Source organism: Chroicocephalus ridibundus, chromosome 9, assembly GCF_963924245.1.
Source record: "Chroicocephalus ridibundus chromosome 9, bChrRid1.1, whole genome shotgun sequence".
Classification (NCBI taxonomy): Eukaryota; Metazoa; Chordata; class Aves; order Charadriiformes; family Laridae; genus Chroicocephalus; species Chroicocephalus ridibundus.
The window spans coordinates 135,664-140,870 of NC_086292.1; the positions used below are offsets into that span (position 1 = coordinate 135,664).

The 5,207-nt window shown below is 50.5% G+C and overlaps 1 long non-coding RNA gene across 2 annotated transcripts; it reads right to left on the reverse strand.

Annotated features, from left to right (window-relative positions):
- LOC134521155 (uncharacterized) lies at positions 1-4,622 on the reverse strand. 2 transcript variants are annotated; one of them, XR_010072656.1, is made up of 8 exons: positions 4,132-4,622; positions 3,536-3,615; positions 2,818-2,871; positions 1,387-1,449; positions 1,082-1,127; positions 917-972; positions 790-830; positions 1-704 (listed from the first exon to the last, which is right to left on the reverse strand). It is a non-coding gene; the product is annotated as an uncharacterized LOC134521155 (long non-coding RNA). The 2 variants fall into 2 exon arrangements; XR_010072655.1 differs by lacking the exon at positions 1,082-1,127.
- Between the last annotated feature and the right edge of the window lie 585 nt (positions 4,623-5,207).

A 5,207-nucleotide genomic window follows, 5' to 3' on the forward strand; every position in this document is an offset into this window, starting at 1 on the left:
AGAGCTGCTCATGCAGCCAGGAACAATGCTGCAGTTGAGGACCACCCAGAAACTTCCGAGATGCAAGGCCGATCCACTGTTTAAGCTTATAATGCAAGAAAAGTGGGGCCTGACTGGGGCAGTGCCAATGAGTTCTGGCATTCAAGACTCTTGGGATGGTGTCTGAAGTACAGGCTGTGCTCCTCAAGTGTAAAGAGAGCATGGAGACCCAAGGAAGGTTTAGGACACAGAAGACAGACCACACAAACAACACAACAGATGCAGGCTGGAACCACCCTGCCCGGCTCATGCTAGCATTGTGCTGAAGACTAACCCGCTCCCTTTACCTGCTCAAAGGGGATGGCTCCAGGACAGCCCTCTGCCCTTCTCTAACTTTAAGAGGCCTCCCTGCAAATCACAAACTTCTCCCTTTCCAGCCCCTCCCCAGCCCTGGCCACTCAACTTAGCTTTCAGAGGGCTGGAGGTCTTAAATCTGATGTCGACAGAAAAAAAAAAAAAACAGCACATCGACTATCTGGGACATTCCTGTAGTCACCAGGTTCATCATCATCATCATCATCTACAATTAAAGAAAACCAAACAGTGACAGCAAGAAGTTTCAGAGAGGCCACCGCCAACCTCTTCCACAATTTCCCCTTCCTCAAAAGCACAATGGGATTCCACTCAGCTGCTCCTTCTAGAGTCAAATGCTGTGGCCATCATTGCTTGAGATACCAAGAAACAAAATTACTGTTGCACATGTGAGAAATCACCAGCCACAAGCTCCTCCTCACTGTTGCCTCGGCTCACCTCTAATGCTCACCCACTTCCAAAGATGGCTCACAGGGCACCTGCAAAACCAGAAGATAAATAATTAACCAGGTTGCCGTATAATACTTCACTATTAAGACACCAATGTGGCCCACAACCGCCTCACCTTCTCAGCACGCTCATCAGCATGCGGCTTAGTCCCTCTGAGCCTGCATCCTGCACCTGAAAAAAAAAAGCCAACCAAAAGACATATGCTGACACACTGCCCGACACCACAGCCTGCCTACAGCCATTCCTGTCTCCTACTCCTTTACCCTGGCCTCTCGCTCACCTGCCCTCCATGGTTTTGGGCTGCTGCTTTGAGGCTTACAAACTACCTGTAAAACAGACACAAAGGACACTAAAAACTTCACCCACAATATAACATCTGAGAAGAATTGCTGCTTCAGCCCACTATTCATTGACCACCTTGCCCGAGAGTCACATCTGGTGCCAATATCCTGCTTTACTCATCACTTCATACCTTCAAAATGAAAAAAAAAAAAAAAAAAAACAACCCACACCCCACCACCAAGCCATAATATAATGATATAGCCACCAGTCACATCTTCCCTCCAGCACCGTGAACTGACCCACCTTCTTACAGGGTCCCGCTTGCCTTCTCCATGACTCTTTGGTGCACATCTTGTCCCTCTGCATCTGAAAAAATTAGTAAACAAGTCACCCAGATGCTGATCAGTAGCTGAACAATTCCAGGGGTCTTGTTTCCATTTAGGAATATCATCTAGGCTCCAACTACAACCTGCCATTAAAAAAAAATTGGACCCAACATTAATCCCCACACATACAAGCCTTAACACCTTCAATCTGCTTCACTACTGCCAAACATTAGTGAAGCAGGAGGCTCCAATCATTCCTATAACACACTATGGAAATGACTGTCCCTGCCAATGGCTGCTTGATCCCAGATGACTGTACAACCTTTGGCTAAACAGTCTTGGCAGATCAACATATTACCCATAGACTCTTATTGCTGTTCCACCTACCCCTGACTCTACACCCCCAGGCAGGGCAGCTCCACGCCAAACACACCCACATGCAGCCCAACACCACACAGCACTATAGACAACAACGTGACTCCAAGATGAGAGAAAACTCTCCACAAGAAGAATGACTTTCAGACAAGAGATGCTGTTGGGCAAGAAGACCAATGGCCACAGCACGGACGTGAGGAGGCTCTGTGGCAAAGTCATAAAAATCATAAAAGAGTCAAATGTAACAGCCCATTCCAAGAAGTTCCTGTCAAAATGGAGATGACATATGTGCAGGAAGCCTGGCTTCAAGACCTGAGAATGTAAGGATGCAGGGAAGAAATCCCAGTTCATAAAAGCAGATGGCTAGAGCTGCTGTAGCTCAGAGAACAGAGCTGCTCATGCAGCCACGAACGATGCTGCAAAAGAGGACCATCTAGAAACTTCCAAGAGGCAAGTCCGATCTGCACTTTAAAATTGTTATGCAAGAAGTGCCCATTGGGCGCTCTGCCAATTAGCACAGGCATTCGAGACTCTACAGGGGCTGCCCAAGGCACATGCTGTGCCCCTTGAGTGCAAAGAGAAACGAGGATATCAAAACCTAAGGAAAGTCCAAGACACAGAAGACAGAGCACACAAACTACACAACAACAGACACAGGCTAGAACTGCCCTGCCCAGCACACACTAGCTTTGTGCTGAAGAGTAACCCACTCCCTTTACCTACTCAGAGGACACTCCTCCTGGATAGCCTTCTGCTCTACCCTGACTTGAAAACTCCTCCCTGAAACTGTCAACCTTGGCCCCCCTCCAGCGCCTGTGCCTCTACTTAGCTTTCAGACAGCCAGGGGTCGGAATTCATCCTTGACAAAGAACCCACAACAAACAGCTAACTGATGTGTTCCTGCAGTCACCAGGTTCCTCTTCAACTGTAAAACAAAAAGAAACCATGGCTCCAGCAGTGACCACCCTGATAGTAGAGGCCAAGCTCTTCTACAGCACCCTCATCCTCAGAGGTGCCATGGCAATCTGCTCACCTGTTTCACGCCGATTCTAGAGTCAGAGGCTGCAGCAGCAATTACTTATGACACCTAAGATACCAACAAACACAAAATTACCATTGCATTTCTGTGAAATCACCAGTCCCATGCTCCTCCTCAATACTATCCAGCTCACCTCAAATGGAAGGGACTAGAACAGACCAGACCCTCTTGACACCCAAATCCAAATGCAAAACCCATATGATAAAGACTGCTGAACCTGCCTCCATTTCTTAGCCAACCCCCAGCACCAAAACTTTTAGAAACCTCTTCTCCTCAACTGTCAGGGAAGGACCCCCACTTCTTCTTGACAGCTCCCATTCTATATTTGTGACCCTGAAACCCCTGTGTCAGCCACTCCTCAGGAGCTGCTCTTCTGAGCCATGCCCTGTGTTCAGCAGGCACCTCCTATCTTCTGTCTTCCCACAGACTCTGGGCTCTGCTATAGACCCACAAAATAAGTAATGCCCTGACACAATCTACGAGGGGCCTGCTGCAAGCTGCAAAAACTCTAGGGACACCACGTCACTCTTTGGGCAATGGGGAAAGGTGATGAGCCATGCCATACCCTGAATGACACTATGCCTTACATCCCTGCTGCTTTCTTGAGAAGTGCTAAAGTACAATATGCAGATGCATACAAAATGCTCACCTTAACCCCTACAATATAATCTCATCATCAACCCAATTAAGAGAAACAAGATCAGCAACTCACACAGCACACTGCAAAACCGGTGGAAAAAATCTCTGGCCCATCTTCAATAAAGTTAGGAATTCTAGGAAAATGCAGCCCTCCTAGAATACAGGAAAGCACACTATTAAACCATCTGGGCATCCCCTAAACACTCATCACAAAGTTACTGACCTGAAAAAAAGGAAACAAAAAAGCTGCATAGCAGTCAACTTTCTACTATACAGGTGGCAGGATATGTACTGGTCCTGAAGGTCTTAGCTCAGCCTTCTTACCTCTGCCTCCCTAAATACCAAAACATGCCTGCCCCAAAGCTGCAGCCAAGCGAAGGACCAGCAGAGCACTGACCCCAGAGGAGCCCAGCAGCAGAACGAGCTCCTGAGCGGAGCCTGTGGCTCATATACCCCGGGCCCCGCCCACTGCCATCGGGCCCCGCCCACCGCCCTTCCCACAGTCCCCTGGAGAAAGGGGCGGGGCCAACACACACCACACACCCCCCCCAAAGACAAAAAGGCGGCCACAGGAGCAGGAGCTCCTTTTCTTATGCCTTAAGTTCCCAGCAGGCAAAGCAACAGTCATTTTTATTTCTATTGGGCACTTGCCTCTGGTGATTCTCTTACCACTTTTGTTTGAGTTCTGTCTACTTGTTGCTGTAGAGAAGAGAGTTCTGCAGGCGTCACTTTATTTTTGTGATCTTCAGATATTTTGTGGTTAATTGGTAATCATGTTTTATGGTTTTAGAAGAGTGCTGGAAGCAGGTGATTTCCAGAAGACTGATGAGCACTTCCTGGATCCTAGAGGACTAAATCGCCATGGAGAGGCGTGTCGGCAGACTGCGGGACGTCCTGGAGGACTAAAGTGCCATAGAGAGGCGCGTCAGTGGACTGAGGGGCGTACTGGAGAACTAAAGTGCCATGGAGAGGCATGTCGGCTGACTGAGGGGCGTCCTGGAGGATTAAAGTACCATAGAGAGGCGCGTGGGAGGACTGAGAGGGTTCCTGGAGGACTAAAGTGCCATAGAGACGAGCGTGGGAGGACTGAGCGGGCACTTCTGGGCTCCTGGAGGACTAAAGTGCCATAGAGAGGCGCGTCGGCTGACTGAGCGGCGCCCTGGAGGACTAAAGTGCCATAGAGAGGCGTGTCGGCTGACTGAGCGGCGCCCTGGAGGACTAAAGTGCCATAGAGAGGCGTGTCGGCTGACTGAGCGGCGCCCTGGAGGACTAAAGTGCCATAGAGAGGCGCGTCGGCGGACTGAGCGGCGCCCTGGAGGACTAAAGTGCCATAGAGAGGCGGGTCGGCGGACTGAGCGGCACCCTGGAGGACTAAAGTGCCATAGAGAGGCACGTCGGCTGACTGAGCGGCGCCCTGGAGGACTAAAGTGCCATAGAGAGGCGCGTCGGCTGACTGAGCGGCGCCCTGGAGGACTAAAGTGCCATAGAGACGCGCGTCGGCGGACTGAGCGGCGCCCTGGAGGACTAAAGTGCCATAGAGAGGCGCGTCGGCTGACTGAGCGGCGCCCTGGAGGACTAAAGTGCCATAGAGACGCGCGTCGGCTGACTGAGCGGCGCCCTGGAGGACTAAAGTGCCATAGAGAGGCACGTCGGCTGACTGAGCGGCGCCCTGGAGGACTAAAGTGCCATAGAGAGGCGCGTCGGCTGACTGAGCGGCGCTCTGGAGGACTAAAGTGCCATAGAGA